This window comes from Pristis pectinata, chromosome 18 (assembly GCF_009764475.1).
Source record: "Pristis pectinata isolate sPriPec2 chromosome 18, sPriPec2.1.pri, whole genome shotgun sequence".
In the NCBI taxonomy this organism is placed as follows: Eukaryota; Metazoa; Chordata; class Chondrichthyes; order Rhinopristiformes; family Pristidae; genus Pristis; species Pristis pectinata.
In genome coordinates, this window is record NC_067422.1 from 22748158 (window position 1) to 22765696 (window position 17539).

The 17539-nt window shown below is 38.5% G+C and overlaps 1 protein-coding gene across 1 annotated transcript in view; it reads right to left on the bottom strand.

Annotated features, from left to right (window-relative positions):
* Nucleotides 1-17539, bottom strand: part of tnrc6c1 (trinucleotide repeat containing adaptor 6C1) — a 253511-nt gene that overhangs the window by 193415 nt on the left and 42557 nt on the right. The gene's annotated exons all lie outside the window — the stretch shown is intronic.

Below are 17539 nucleotides of genomic sequence, written 5' to 3' on the forward strand. Positions count from 1 at the left end.
AAGAATTGCACCTCACTTTCTGATCACACTCATTCCAACCCACAGAACTGATGTTGAGTTTAATAATTTCAGGAAAAACCCTAATTTTTTCACAGATATGACTGCATTTCCATTTCAATTTATTATGTTTCAAATTTCTGTATCATTTTGTTCTGACTGCCAGTTTGATCTCCACCTTATTACAAATATTCCCTCTGTTTCCATCCATCTCCCCTCTCTGCAACTTAAAACACGCCTGATTTCAAACTCTTCCGGTCTGAGGAAGGGTCTTTGACTTGAAATGTGAATCCTGTTTCTTTCCCCACTGATGCTGCTTGGCCTGCTGAGCACTTGCAGCATCCTCTGTTTTTGTTTAAGATTTCCAGCATCAGGACCATTTTGCTCCATTACTGATGGGATCTAACTACATCTGCTTGGATCAAAACAACGATAAGTTCCTCAGGCTTGGATCAGGTTCAAACTGGCAGTGATTAGGTTGGGTTAACACCGAAGCAAATGGAAAACTCCGGTTCTAATAAAGAGCTACTGACATGAAACATGTCTCTCTCCACAGATGCTGCTGACCTGCTGATTATTTCCAGCACTTTTTGCTTTGATCACAAAGGGCACAGATAGATTTAGCTCTGACAGAAACACATTGTTCTAGTAAAAAACCTACTGCATTTGTCAAATTATGCTTTGGTTAAAGGTGATAGTCAGTTTATCAATTTAACTCTCTATACTTACAAAATATGAACTGTGTTCTGACAATTATTGTGAAAGCAGTTGCTAGAATGTGTGCATTATTTTACACAACCCATAGGCAAGTCCAGAGTTTATTGCCAACTTTGAATTGCCCTGAAGGGATGATATCAGGGAACAGTTATTCATGTTGCCTTGGGAATAGAATCACACACAACTCAGAATTATGCAAGCTTCCCGACCCTAACTGACATGTTTTTTTAAAAAAAATCCAGAAGTCTTATTATGACTTTTATTGATGCCAATTTTTTTCCAGATTTTATTTAAACAAATTCAAATGCTCAAACTGTCTTGGTGAGGATTAAATTCAAAAAAAGGTTTGCATTTTCACAAATTTTCAGAATGTCCCAAAGACGTTACAGCACTCTGGAAGTTGGTCCCTGACAGCAACGTTTTAAGGATGTGATGTTCAGGTTTAGAAATGTTGGTTGAAGGATAGGTATCTTCCAGGACATAAAATGGTGCCATCAAATCCTTTGCATTCTCTTGAGAGTAGAAGAATGATGGCACCTTTCGACAATACAGAGAATTCCATCAGTTCTGCACTGAAATGTTAGGCTAGATTTTTGTGCTTGCTCCCTCTGGATTAATAATCCCAGTTTCTAGATTAGAGTCCAGTAAACATAGGCACTATAGTGATTACACTTTGAAGGTTAAGCTGATGCCATCTTTCATAATGTGATGCCACTTGAGACAGAGGTTATTTTAGTCATATGTCCTAAATATAGCATGGTGCATTCCCGTCTGGTTATGTTTTGGACAACATTGCAGCTGAAACATAGAAACCAACATGTGAAACAGTCAAATAGAATGGAACAAGAAGTGTCCAGGTCTCTCTGACGGACAAGAACATAAGAAATAAAAAACAGGAGCGGGGCTCATGGCTCCTCAGGACTGCACTTGCCATTCAATGAGATGTTTGGTGGATTCTGGCCTTCAAGTCCCACTCCCACTTGTTCCCAATGTCCTCTGATTATTGTAGTGTCAATGAAATGATTTCAATCTCAGCACCGAATGTACTCGGACGATGACTATTTCCAGTCCTCTGAGGTAGAAAATTCCAAAGACTTTTGGGAAGTAACAATGAATAAAAGGAAGATATATTCTGAGTCCACGTTGATTCAGAACCCTCTGAAGGGATTTCACATGCAACGGTTTGAAGTTCAGCAACAGCTGTTTTGCAAGTAAATGCAGCAGCTAATTATGCACCCAAAATATACCATTAACTGCAACTGGAAGATTATCCATCTAATCTAATTTTGGAAACTGAAGAAGGAATATCGAACAAAGAATAATTGCACCTCCAAAAATGCATCGCAACTTTATTCAAGAGAGCTAGGAGGACAGAGGAGAGAGGGAAAGAGAACAATGCTGGAAATGGGAGATACAAAACACTGCCATTGCTGGGAATCTGAAGTAAATGAGAACACTGGGAATTTTCTGCAGATTGGGCAGCGTTATTGTGGAGAGAGAAAAAACTGAATTAACATCGCAGGTTGATAACCTGACATTAGAAATGACCATTTTTGACACAGATTGGGAAGGCTAACCACCTGAAATTGTTGAATGCAATGTAAAGTGCCGAGTCAGAAGATGACTTATGTTGATTTCATTGGAACCGTGCATGAAGTCAAAAGTCAAAGAGGGAATGAGACAGAGCATTAAGGTGACAGGGGACTGGAAGCTCAGGGTCACTTTATGAACTGAGTGGATGTGTCCTGCAAAAGTTCTGTTTAGTTTCTCAAAGATAAAGGAGACCATATTGTGACCACTGAATGTAGTGAACTGAATTGCAATAAGTGCAATTGGCCACTTCACCTGGAAGAGCTGTTTGGGTCTCTGGATGGTGGGAAGGGAATGGGATAAAAGGGCAGGTGTTACATCTCATAGGAAGGTGGCCATGAAAAGGGGATTGGATGTCGGTGGAGAAGAAAGGGTAGATAAGGTAGTCCCAGAGGGAATACTTCATTTGGAAAGGAAGTGGAGTAGAAGATGTGAAGGGGAGAAGGAGAGGGGAATTAAAAATTGTTGGAGAGGTTGTTGTTCATGTGGAATTGAAGCCCATCTCCATATCTGGGTTTATTTTATGTTTTTGTCAGTGTTGGGAATTGTGATGTTGGCTTCCTTTGATTTTTAGTCATGGACATATCAATTGACATGTCAACTCGCATCCATCTATGATCAAAAATGAAATCCTGCAAATTGCTGAAAATATAAAATAAAGCAGAAAATCCTGGTAATTGAGGTTCTCTCTGTTCTCCTTCTCCACTTGCTGCTGACCTGCTGAGTACTTCCAGCATTTTCTGTTTTATTTCATTCATTGTGAGCTCCATTGCATGGTGCAAGACTGATTCAAGATCTGAGGCATGGCCGTGCACCTCACATTTGCAGCTTGCTGTGTGTTGACAGTTACAGACCTCACGTTGAGACTTTTTTGAAGACCCCCATTCAGTGACACTGCAAATCATAAAGTGTTATCCTGCATTGCTGTGTGCCAACTAATCTTCATTGGAAATTCTCTATTTTTACAATGCCACAAGCTTTCACATTAGTTTCCTGCATTTTAATAAACAATATATCCAATCTGATTTTAAATAACATACATATAAACCTCTATTTTCAGTTATTATGCAAGATTCTGATGTATCCATTTCAAAAGTGCTCATTAAAAAAACCAACCTTTATTGCTCACAGCCTGCATTAGTCACATACAATGGCAATGAGCTTGATCCCTAATTATACTTCCAAGAAACCTGAACAAGCTGAAAAGACCTAAACTACAAACCATTTACTGCACTATTGGGATTCAGAATGGAATTATTTTAGAAGGCGGTTTTAGCACAGAATTAACTTCCAGGGCAACAGAAGTTTTTATTTTATTTTATGTGAACAAAGGCGCGTATAGAATTTCAGAATTGCATTCTCTAGAGAAGAGTTTAGGAAAAGAGGGAATAAATCAGACAGAAAGCTAGAAAGCCACTGCAGAAATTCTGCAGCTTTACTTGTGAAATAAACAATTCTACAAATGGTGCCATTAAGGAATCAATCTAACAACAGACTTAAATAAATGAAACTTCACAATTCTTGGAAAAGTCTTGTTGGATTGTCAACATTTCTCCGTATAAAGCTCAAACTTTTGTCTGTTTTGGTGTGTGAAGCATATTTTCTGCTTGTATTTACTTAGCACTATCAGAAACCTTCCTGCCTTAGGCTCTCCTCCCTATGAAGTGCTGCACCTTATACCTGTTCCTGAATCTTGGAATAATTTTGCACAAGCTTATTGGTATGGGATATGACAAAAAGCACTTGGCTGATCATTGTTTTATTGACACTGACTGATTTTATTGCAAAAGGGTTATTTATCTAAAGTGGCTGAACTCTCAGCCAATATTGAGCTCAAGAAATAAGAACAGTGAGAATTCACTTGTGTGCATTTTAAAAGGTAAATACTCATTGATGATCTTATAAAGACCAACAAAATTTTTAATGCACATTCCAGCATTTAAAGAAACTGGATGAATAATAAAAAACGTAAATAGGTAAGTTCATGACTTGCACAAAAAGGGAGAATTCATTGTCAATGGCAGTGAACAATAAGTGGCATTGAATAAAGCAGGAAGGAGGGGAATGTTTCTGTTTGCATCTCCAGAGTATCAGTGTTCCCTGGTACCTTGGACTGCAATGCCCAGTGAAGTGGAGAAGCTGATTGCTAGCACTGCTGACAGTGCGAGTCCCTTGGTGAGCATTAGTCTGTGTCTTTCCAGCAAATTCAACAACTGTGCATCTGTATGCCTCCTGGACCCAAGCTGTAGGTTCAGCTTTGTATAATCATTGTCACATATATGTGCCTCTACCTGCATTGGTTTGTTGGGACTACTGACGGACAGGTATGCTTTGTCTCTGATTGTAACTACCATCCTTCTCAATCTTTTATGCTGCTATTAATTCTCCTTATTAATTCTCCATTTGAAAAAGTAAATGAGCTTCCATTCAGGAAATCCCATTCACAACAAAAAATTGGTAATTGGTGATTGGTTTATTATTGTCACATGTACAGAGGTGCAGTGAAAAGCTTTTGTTTGCATGCCATCCAGATAGATCATTCAGATCATAAGTACATTGAGGTAGTATAAAAGGAAAACAATAACAGAATACAGAATATAGTGTCACAGTTACAGAGAAAATGCAGTCCACCTAAACAAATAAGGTGCCAGGGCCATGACGAGGTGGATTAAGAGATCAGGAGTTCATCATTATCATATAAGAGGTCCATTAAGAATCTTATAGTAGAGGGATAGAAGCTGTCCTTGAGCCTGGTGGTACATGTTCTCAAGCTTTTGTATCTTCTGCCCGATGGAAGGGGGGAGAAGAGAGAATGACTGAGGTGGAAGGGGGCTTTGACTTTGTTGGCTGCTTTCCCGAGGCAGCTGGAAGTGTAGACAGAGTCAATGGAGGGGAGGCTGGTTTGCGTGATAGACTGGGCTGGAAATCATTGACCTCAGCAGGAAAATGATATATGTCATAAACCTTTTGATTACTTAAATAAAAAAAAAGAATCAGGGAAAGATTCTGCTGAAAATGATTTAATGGAATTCTTTAAATTCATTTCCATAGACGCACACTTCATACTCCAGCTAAATGATTAAGCCCTCTTATACCCTGTCGCAAAATTATGTGGATGTCAAAATTACTTCATCAGGTCCTTGACATCAAACTGAGTAATGATGCAAAACAAGGAAAAATGTGTTTCTTAGTGCAGTGTTGACCTGCAGTCAAAACTATCACTTTTCAATTTATAAAGAGCTCTGACCCAAGAACAATTAAACACTGAAAGATCTCAGGCTGTGTTTATTTATAGAAACAAGATTTTCTGCTCTTAAGGGACAGGGCAGCCTAAGTAAGTTTCTGCCTTAGCAACAGGGTAATGCATCAGGTGATACAATCCTCTTTTCCCAAGCAGTGCACTTGCTGATCAGCACACAGGAGATCACCAAGCAATAGAATAAACATAGTTTTGATGTCACATCCGGTGCATCAAATTCCTGTGTTTGGTTCACATGTCGTAAGCCTTAAGTATAACTACTAAGACAGGATCAATGCATGTTAAAGATGAGGAAAGTACCAAAACCAATAACAAGAAACCATTATCAAAGGAACAGCAAAACAATTGAGAAATTTCCAAATATCTGGAAAACAAGAAAGTTAGGCTATCAAAGTACCTTCAGACACTTTCTGTAGAAATCTCTGATTTCTCACTGTTTAGATCATTGAGTCATTGAGTTCTACAGCACAGAAACAGGCCCTGTCAGCCCAACTCATCCATGTTGACCAAGCTGCCTACTTCCTGAACTTAGCACACGTAGCATAAGGACAAAATTTTTACTTAAGTTTGTAATTCTACGCTTGTAAAATCTTTATTGTTATTGCAAAGAAAATTCTTCTTACTTGCAAATCATCAGGAACAATCTCATTATGTAAATTCAACAATACGTGGTAACTGCCCCCAGAACACTCCACGCAAAAGATGTATTTCACTGTGTGTTTCGATGTACATGTGACTAATAAAGATCTTATCTTAACTGTGAAAGCAGAATTGATGTTTAGCATACACTAGCTAAAGACCCTCAACAACCATCGACGACCATATTAAGAGATAAACGTAGCTATAACTGAGGAAAAATCTGAATGAGTTTAGAAGGATATGAGTGGGAGTGATCATTCCCTAAGTCTTGTTATGCACCCTAACTGTCCACAGCAACTTCCCTATCCTTTGCAAAGGCAAAATAGTGAGGATGGTGGAAATCTGAAATGCACCCATCAAATGGTGGAAATTCTCAGCAGTCAGGCAGCAGAACTGGAGAGGAAAGATGTTCCAGGTTGACAACCTTTCATAAGACTTGCCAAACCAATCAAATCATTGGAAATAATTTATCTTATTCTCTCCAGCAGTCAATTTGTTTCTTCATCAATGTGAGGATTTAATTCTAAAAGAAAGGTTTGTAATTTAGCAGGAAAGGACAAATTCACCCTTTATAATTTATATTTATATTCACAATTCGAAATCAATCAATATTTTTAGAAACAAGAGGCAGGCTGCACAGCCCCCAGCCTGACTCTCCCACGGCCTGAACAGCGACAGTCCAACCCCTATGAATCTTGTATTGCTCAACCATGCTGCTTCTGAATACATTCACCCCTCACTGTCAAATTCCTTGCTGTTCCCTCCCACATCAACTTTCCCTTCAAGCCCTACAGTCTTGAAACCACCTGCCTGTCATGTTCCAGGTTATTGGGTTACCTGGGACTGTGGAAAGATTATCCTTGCAGGAAACATATAAAATTAATTTTTATTCATAGTATTTATACTATCTTTTAACAATGCTTTGAATACTAATTTACAATGAGAACAAATGCTTTTTGTTATGGAAAATTGTTATTGTCTATGTACTCTAAATAAATCTGTTCTTAAATTAATGTGCAACAATTTACATGAGTTAATTTTACTACGATATCATTGCATCTTAATCCTTCAAAATTACAACAATACAAATTGGCCTGTTCAGTTCAACACGGAAAATTTGCAGAACGAATATTAAGCTCTTATGATGGGGATCTGTAATCAGAATGCAATGTCAGAAATGATTAATCATGTGCTTCACATGTTAGATTATACTGCTACATGTGTGCATTATCGCTTTAATTCAGGTATTGTTTCTAAAAGATAAATCACCTTTAACCCATCAAGCTTTAAAGTAGTAATTTAGGACTGAGCAGCTTAATGCGCTAAGGTGGATAAGGTGAGCATTTGCAGCTGAGATTCTATTACTTTAAAATTTTTTCTTTCTTCTTTGTTTCATGAACATATTTTGCAATGCATGGCACTGTGATAATAATGCAACAGGCATATTACAATGTTACCTTCCATCTCAAAAGGTTAATGTCTGAACACTTGGATGATGAGCTGAGAATGTGTAAATAACAGTAATGTACAATCCTATTACAATATAATTTGACTATTAAGTCTATGAACTCACTAAAGTTTATTGAACCCAGCAGTGCACCAAACTGTGCACACATCTGATATTTCATCTGCTGCATACACAGAGCAGAAATGTCACATGTACAGGGCAGCAAACAATCTTATTAATTCCCCTAATTTACATCCAAATAAAAGCTGTTTATATGCAAGGATTTGTCAACACAGACATTTCTATTTTTCCCTGCAAGGCTAGATAACATAACAGATATGTTTTAAAATTTAAAACAAAGTCATAACAAAACTATTTATTAGGTTAATGGGATTTGAATTCTTAAATTACAACAGATCTCTCTCCTTGATGTTTTCCGTGAATTTGAATAAAACAAGAGCAGTCTTCATTCTTCAACACAGTTATGGGTCTTAGCCAAGAAACGTTGCTGTTTAATTAATGCATAACTTGCGCCTTCAAATTGCTCCAAAGATCAAACCTCATGTAGGGCCATTTGACTCTTCATTAGACCTTGAATGTCTATTTGTCTTCACTCCTGCTTGTCTCATAAACACAGACTCATAGTACTTTATCTCATGTTCTCAAAAATATAGGAAGACTGGACTTAAAAATATAAATGCCATACTATTAAAAATTTTAATGCAAAATCCTTATCATGTCTGATAATAAAAATAGTGAATGAAGAATTTTGCAAATGCTTGTTGAGAGTCCAAACTGCTGCTACTTAAGAGTAATGAAAAGGTTTCATAAATGTCCTTTAATCTGCTGCTGTTGGGTCTGTTAGTAATCTCTGGAGAATTTAATTATATTTTCCAAAGGCGACTGCAAATATCTTTGCAAAAGAGGGATTTTATTTCCAGGACTGTTGAATTTAGGCACAGAAAAGAAGAATCAAAAATATTTCTATAGTTATTTTTTTGTTTGAATTTTTAAGGAAGGTTGACAGATCCATATTCAAAGGGCAGAGAGATGTGAGAATACAGCCCCAGTGAACAATACAGCCCTGGTGAAAACACAAAACTAGTGCAGGTAGAGCAGACCAAATGGTTTTAACACTTCCTGTGATTTCTGTGAATCAATAAATTTAAATTCTACCCAAGAAGAAGATCTTGTTTCACATTTCCAGAATGTGCTAAATGCAGACATACAGATTGAAGTTCACTCATATCACAAAGAACTAGACTGAAATAAAAATGATCATATCTCCATTCACTGATAAAAATGCAATGTTGTCATTGATTGTCATCTTTTTTATGTATAAGGTATTATATGTGTGAGAGGCTATTTGGTGCTAAAACCCTGTGGATAGCTAGATGGCTATTTGCGGCAGATTGTCTTCGAAATTGCCACCATTGTGAATGCTAGTGCGTGCAGTGCTAATAGCTGCTTAGGTTAAATTAGTGTTGGTGCTTTGGCATCAATACAAAGAGAGGATTTTATCCATTGGCCTTTGCTGTTTTGTTTCTGTTGGTGTCAGATGAAATACTGGCCTTCCTCTTGGTCATTTTGTGTTCCTAAAGCTGTTGTGATTATTGCTGCAAGTTAATGTTATTATAAATGGAGCAACCAGCTATATCCGCAGAGAACAGATTAATTCTGTATCCCTAAGTCCATGATCTAGAGAAGAATAAGAAAGAAATGCCAGCTACAATTTCATGATGAGGGTGGACTCCTGCAGGGTCCTCAGTGGGCTGAATTTTAGCATCGAAAGACAGGTAGGTTGGGGTCAGAATACAGGCTAATTTTTTTTAATAATTAAAATTTGGAAACCCTAGCCAAACCCAACCCAATACGTCTACGTCAGAGCCGTGACAAGAGATAGGCAGCTAATCTCATCTCAGGAGGTAGATTGGTGAGTTGTGTTGTTGATGAGGCTGGCAGCTTCTGATTTAATCTGCTTTTCAGGTTCAACTACCACTGCTTGGGTTTTACAACCCTCAGAAAGCCAACAGCTGAAGGGAGGACAGGTCACTTTAGTGAGAAGTAAATAGCTCCTCCCTCAACTTGTAGAGAAATGCAGCAGATCCTCCCTCCCTATACGAAGGGCTCGAGAGAGTCTGGTAGTGTCTGGCCCCCAGTCACTACCAGACCCACCTTTTCTGGGTTGGATCCAACCTACCTTCTCCTGTGGGCTGCTGCAGAGTTCATCTCACCAGTTGGAGGAAAAGAATATCAATCAGGCTGTTTTTGGTGTGGAGAACGTGTCTACTGTGTGGAACTGAGGCTCCATAACATACAGAGAAATCCCAGCTCAGGTTTCCCTTCTAAGTCTTTGCCTTTTCATCTGCATGACTTGCACTGCGCTTATCAGTTAACAGGGCAGCACAGTAGTGCAGCTAATAGAGCTACTGCCTCATAGATCCAGTGTCCCAGGTTCAATCTTGACCTTTGGTCTCTCTGTGTGAAGTTTGCACATTCTCCCTGTGACCATGTGAGTTCCCTCTGGCTGCGAGTAAATTATCACTGGTGTGTCAGTGGGTGGTAGGATCTGGGGGAAGTTAATGGGATGTGGGGACAATAAAATAGGTTAGGGTAGGATTACCGTAGATGGGAGCTTGATGGTTGGCACGGACTTGGTGGATCAAAGGGCCTGTTTCCATGCTGTATCTCTCCGATTCAAAGATGGACATCAGGTCTGACAAAGGCAGGCATTAGACGTACATAAACCACTCCAGCTCTTAAAACCAGACTCTTGGACAAGCTTTGTACCTACTGAACATGTTGGTGTCAAACATTGTCTTCCAACCTCTTATGAAACATCTTGGGATGTCCTACTCTGTTGAGGTTACTGTATAAATGAATGCTGTTATTGATATTGTCAAGACTGAAAAATGTAATCTATTTCTATACGTTCAACAAAAAAGAGACTTGTCTTTTAGATTTGTAATGAAAAGAAAATGTGCCTCTGCTATAAACCGATTAAACTGCAGGTATACTAAGAGCAAAAGCATGAAAAATCAGCTGAAAGCTTGTTCTTTAATAATGTTCCTAAAGCCTTTTTTCCAATTCTTAGTTGGTCAGAGCTTTCCAAATGACATGAGAGGGAAAATAATTCATTGTATCTTCCAAAGGTAAAGGATTTTCAAGGCATTTTTTAGGTGGGGACATTAGTAAAAGGGCAAAAGTGCGTGCTTCATTGCCCTTCTGTTGGACGGTGACACCAAAAAGCAGGTTGGCAATTATGACCTGCATTTAAAAATTCACAGCTCAATCTCAAGCTTGAATTAATCAACATTTTTTATAAAATGATTGTAAACTTAATTTATTGTTTGATGAATCTGCACTATTCCTTTTTTTTGGTGTGGGTAAGGTTACTTTTATTGTCAGGATGTTTGTATGAAGTAAATGAATAACTTTTGTCTGTGTAAGTCCAGTGAAGCAGAGGCACCAACATTTATCTTTTTTTTTAAGCTGTCCCTTCTTGCAGGAGACTGAAGAGGAAAGCTGAAGTCTGTGGGTAAAGGTAACTGACTCATTCTGTACTTCCCCCACACCGTGTCCAACATTCCAGTCCAGCATGTGTGGGGTAAGAATCCATTCCTAATTGCCATTGGCCCTTTTGATTGATGCTTTTTCTGACAGTATGAACTCTGTTAGGGTCAGTGACGAAGGATACAGATAGCCACATCAACCAAGAAGGGGGCCTCGGTTAAACATTTTATACAGATGGCAACTCCAACACACTAGCATGCTCAGTATTGTAGTCAATCAACAATGCACGCTCATTTCCCTTTAGTGTGGCTCAGCACACAACCCATCGACACGGAGAATGCAAACAGCAAGCCAACGCTGATACTGCGGAGGGAAATGTGTCTTATTTTTCTTAATCCCACAGTGCCCTGAGGGAAGTAAAAAAAACATATGTTTGAAATGGACTGAGTAAAATGGGCACTCTTCCAAGCTTTGCCTCAAACAGTGCCTCAGAAATAGCATTTAATTTGTCTTCAATAATTGAATTTGAATTGTCATCTAATTTTTTTACTGTTTGGTATGACACTTTACACTGCACTGGCAGAAAGCCATTGTTCTAATATCCTGAATGGTGGAAAAAAAGGGAGTGCTATTTTATTTACTCAGCTTTCTGGCACATATTGAAGGACAAAGATTATGTAGCAAACCAATGCAAAAGGCTACCAGAACTCCCTGGCTGAGGCCCCGTGCTCATCTCCTAGGCAACAGCAGGCAGGAACACAGACCTGTTAAATGGAAGATGTCAATTACAACAGTTGTGCAGATACTGCAGGGGAGATTCAACTATAAAATGGCTCTGCTGTTCAGACTTCCTGACAAATAACGTTAGTATCTAATACTGAATACCAGGCAGTAGATGCCAGATTGAATGCAATGTCATTTTCTAGCCAATAACATTTTTATCAAAGTTATCTTGCAAGCCCACTAACACCTATTTGAAAATCAAAGATAAGGTACAGGCAACACACAAGAGTGGTTCAAAGCATTTTCTTGAAATTACGGTCAGCTAATTACATCCAGAGATTGATTAATATTTTCCTGAAGAAATTGAGAATCTTGAAAATGGCTGTGAACTACTGCAAGGACCTTTCACAGCTTGTGAAGCTATGGGAGCTCTGCTTGCTATACCACAGCTGTGAGCTTCTCTTAAAACCCAGCTATCCAGCATCACTTATTCAGTTTATTTTATTTTACTATTACTGTGAAAAGTTGACAGAAAATTGCTGAAATTTTAATTCATTTGGACCTTGAGAAATTGTTCTGTGATTCTGGGCTACATGTCTTTGAAACCATGTCTAGTCTCATGAATAAAATAATATATGTAATCATGTGGATTTGTGAGTGAGCCACAATTCGTGGTTGCTATTTGTTTTATTGAAACTCACCAGCTTCTGGGTTTAAAATCATTGACAGATGTAAATAACTGGGAACTCGTCCAATTAAAATCCATATGCTCTTCTATATCAGGTGTCACTGAACTCAAATTACATCAAATTTTTCCCCCAATTGACAATTAGACTCCCACCTGGGGTGAAGTCTGATGGTAATTATGCCTCACTCAATAAAGCTAAAGAATACTCTCATTATTTCTGAAAGTTCACTGTCGTTCAGTCATGTCAGTTGCATACACAGAACCTCCTTTGCATGTATAATATAGTTGCAGCACAATTAAGTAATACTTTTAAAATTAAAACAGAATATGCCTGTAATACTCAGCAAGTCAGGGAGCATCTGTGGAGAGAGAAACACAGTTAGCATTTCTGGATGAATATAGAGATAAACAAGATCTGAGAAGCAGAGAAAGAAGAGTGGGGAGGAGAGTGGGCAGGCACGGTAGTATAGCGGTTAGCATAATGCTTTATAGCACCGGTGACCTGGGTTCAAATCCGGCTACTGCCTGTAAGGAGTTTGTACTTTCTCCCCGTGTCTGCGTGGGTTTCCTCCAGGTGCTCCGGTTTGCTCCCACATTCCAAAGACGTACAGGTTAGGAAGTTGTGGGCATGCCATGTTGGTGCCCGAAGTGTGGTGACACTTGCGGGCTGCCCCCAGAACACTCTATGCAAAAAAGATGTATTTCACTGTGTGTTTTGATGTACATGTGACTAATGAGGATATCTTATCTTATCTTATAAAAACCAAAGGGAAGGATTGTGATTTGGTTGTTTGCAGAGAGATAAAATGATAAAAGGGATGAAGGTACAATGCGAAAGAGGGTGGTGATAGAACATGTAGAGGAACAGAAAGGTGGGCCTGGAAGAGATATAAACAAGAGAAGCAGAATTATTATCTAAAGTTTTTGAACTCATTGATGGATCTGGAATGCTGTAATATGCTGAGTTGGAAGATGAGGTGGTGTTCTTCAAGTGTATGTGGAGCTTCATTAAAGGAGAGTAGGAGGCTAAGGATGGCGAGGTTAGAGTGGGAGTGGGACACAGAAGCTTGGGGTCATGCTTGTGGACTAAATGAAGGTGTTCCAAAATGGGATCACTCAATCTCTGTCAGATTCCCCCCGGTGCAGCAGGTACCACATTGGTGAGCAGTGAATACGGAATACTAAAAAAGTAAGTAATTCACTGTTTCACCTGGAAAATATGTTCAGAGCCCTTGGATGGTAGGAGGGGAGAAGGTAAAAGGACAGGTGTTATGTTCCTTGCAGTTACATGGTGTAGTGGGGAATAAGTGTCGGGGATGATGGAGCAATGAATTAGAACATTAGGAAGGAATGGAATTACAAAAGGGGAAAGAAGGGGAAGATGGATTTAGTGGATACATTATGCCAGAGGTCCCCCTTTCTTTAGTTTTGCAGCTGGATTATCTCCCCTTTCATCTATTTTTCATATTCTGAAGGGACAATTTATCTTCGGGCATCCTGTTTCAGTACACATTCACCATCAACACCTCCTTTTACTGTGGAATCTTCCTGAACAACGACAGATGATAAAACATCTCCCCTTTTACCTTCTGCCTTCCCATCATTCAGAGCCTTAAACACTACAATTAAAATCACAATTTGCTTATATTCCTTTCATTTAAGTATATTGTTTACAATGTGACACTTGTGCTATGGGGAAACCAATCGCAGGTTGAGTGACCTCATTTTGGAAAATTTTAATTTGTTCCAGATGTGTGATCCTGAGCTTTTGGTCCCTGGCCACTTTAATTCCTTGAACCGTCTCTGACTTCCATTTACTCAGCCTCCTACACGTTGCAATGAAGCTCAACACAGGCTTCAGGAGCAACACCTCATCCCTTGAAAAGACACATAATAGCCTTTGGACTCAAGCTCAATAATTTCATTGATTAATTCTGCTCCTTCCAATTATATCTCCTCTGGACTCACATTTTGCTTGTCTGTTTGCCACATTACCACCTCTCTAATTAAAGCATTTGACATCTAGCATCCTATCACAAATCTTTCCTTTAATCCTCTCCCAGTCAATGCTCACCCCTGCTTCCCCATTTTCTCTGCATCTTAGTTTTTTCCAAGTTCTGATGAAAGGTCACCAAGCTGAAAGGTTAACTCTTTCCCCCTCTCCACGGTTGCTGCCTGACCTAATGGTTCCAGCCTGTTCTGTTTTTATTTCAGGTTTCCACCATGTACAGTATTTTGCTTTAGTAACAGTGCTAATTTACTTATCTGAAACCCTTGGCATAAGTAACTTATCCCATGAGTTTCCACTAGCTAAACATTCAAAGAATGAAAGGTGAACAGATCCAGAAAACTATTAACAGATGTCAAATTAGTAAGTGACTGTTCCGTTATGCATCTGCCAAATTTCCAATCTCCACTTAGCCAGCTTTCTATACAGCCACATATCCGCAGGGAGAAGCTGAGACATGACTCACAGGACAGTAGATGAAGAGAGTTCTTTCAATATAATGCATGGGTTTAAATGTAGCATTTTGAAAATAATATCAGATTACTTGTTAACAGACAAAAAGGCAGATTCATATGTCCATTTTTTATTTAGGATAAGATAGGATAGCAGATTCCAAAACAATCACTTCACTCAAGAGACCTTGGCTCATTGTGTTGAAAGATCATCTGCTGGATGTGGAAAGGACTCTTGGTACAACATAAAAACAGAAAAATTCAACATTGCAAGTATTCTTCAGGGGAGGTACAACATAGTTCAATTTCCTGTGTCCCTAACTCCACAATAACCTGACACACTATCCCGGTCAGGTTTAACTTAATATACAGTTTGCCTGCAGAGAATGCAGCACAATTTTAGATGTCCAATTCCTTTCAATGGGTATTCCCTTTACATGTATTGTTAATTTATGAACAAAAAAACAGAGAATGTTGGAAATACTTAGCAGGTCAGGCAGCATCTGCGGAGGGAAAAATGGTGGTGACCTTTCAGGTCAATAAAATGTGAAACACTAACCCTTCTTCTCTCCCACAGTTGCTGCGAACCTGCTGAGTGTTTCCAGCATTCTCTGCTTTTATTTTAGATTTCCAGCATTTGCAGTTTTTTGTCTTGCTTTTCAATGTTAATTTATGAAATATAACCTTCTAGAAGACATTTCTATAACAATGCCAGACGGTTGTGTGTTCTACTTTAAAAGTTGGCTCATTTTCTGATCTCTCTGTTGAGGTAATGTAATCAAAACAAGATGATAAAAATAATTTCAGAAATCAAGTCACATTAAAATGCATACTTCTTTCAGGTGATCAAGCTACTGTGTATTTCAAAGGGTTCCTTTTTTTAAAACCTTAAAGCACATGAGGTAAGAAATCACTGATGCCTGGAATAGCAGATGAATTCTTGAATGGTCTTCAATTTGCTATTTTAACAAAAGTGTTTAACCCTTGTTACTTGCTAGGATAATTTTTGGCCTGTTTTAACTGAGCCATTTTGGAGAATTAAAAATAAAAATTGCCAATGATTGCAATCCCTCAAAATGGCAACAATGCACAAAATATGGTTGTATTATAGGGGCTGAAGTTTTTATTCTCACATCCAGTCTGTTTTGAGTTCTCACATTTCCCCACTGTTCTCATATCAATATTGTGGTCTCTTGCCTTGTTTTAAAAAAATGATCACAGCTTTTTTGCATAATATTCATGCAAAAGCAGTTAATATAAGTGTTAGGCATCTGACTAAAGAAGAAAATGTTGATAATACTCAGAATGCCAGGCAGATCTGTGAAAAAAGTCTTTGGTTTGGAACTCACAGAACTCAGGGATTCAACATATTTTAAGCAAGTGGCAAGGAGAAGATGGGAAAGAATTAAAGGGACGTTTTGCAATGGTATATAACTGTTTTGGGAATAAACATCAATAATATCATCAGTAGCAATAAACCACTGTAATTCTTCTGTCTCTTACTGAAGTACACCCAAAATGATTTAATCTGTTTCTTCCAACAGTTTCCTGTTTTGTCCTTTAACTGACCTGATTGAATTTGAATTCAATTAGTCTCAATTTAGTAACTGATTGTCCAACACTGACGACCAACAAACTGAATGGAAAAAGTAAATAGATACATGGATTCTAGCTTGTAACGTCATCATAAAAGACTGCTGGCTGGCACATCTGATGCCGCTTGAGGTATAATGCATCGGCTCCTAATGTGGGAAGATTGGGCATCCATTCAGCAGTGCTGAATATTCAAAGTGACAGCAGCTTTAGGACAAAAGAGCCTGCCTACTGATTAAAACAGTAACAATTTTTTGAGAAATGGTTTGATGTGGTGGACAGACATCCTTCATCAAATAAAAGTCCATGGAATGGCTTCAAGGGGTATTCAACACTATGGATATTCTTACCGTGGACACTTGAAGGAACTTTGATTTAAGGCCACTATTAACCAGATGTAGAAAACCATGAGAAATTGGAAAGATCCAAGGTCCAAAATATTACTGTAAAAGTAGATGAATATCACACTACAAAGATTTCATTTATGATCTTTGAAAATAAAGAATGATGTTGTACACAAGAAATTAGCAACATTAAGAATAACATGAAAGATTAGGTTGTGAGTTAGGAACTAGATAGGAGGTAAGAGATGAGGTTTGTTCTTCAACTTGTAAGATCTAATAAGTGATGTTATTGACCTGAAATGTTAATGTTGTTTATCGTTCCATATATGTTGTCTGACCTGCTGGGTATTTCCCTCCTGTTCTGTTTCCATTTTGTTCCCCACTGTTTACCTCAGTCCCTCCACCACCATATTATAAGATTGTTTCTCTAATTCATTATACGCCATTGTTCAGTCTGGGAAAATCAAAGCAGCTTTCTTCATGCTCTGCCACAATCATTATACTTTTGCCAGAGAGTCCATTTGCCTCATAACTGAGATGGTAAGGGTATTTGCAGTAGAGTTCAAAGA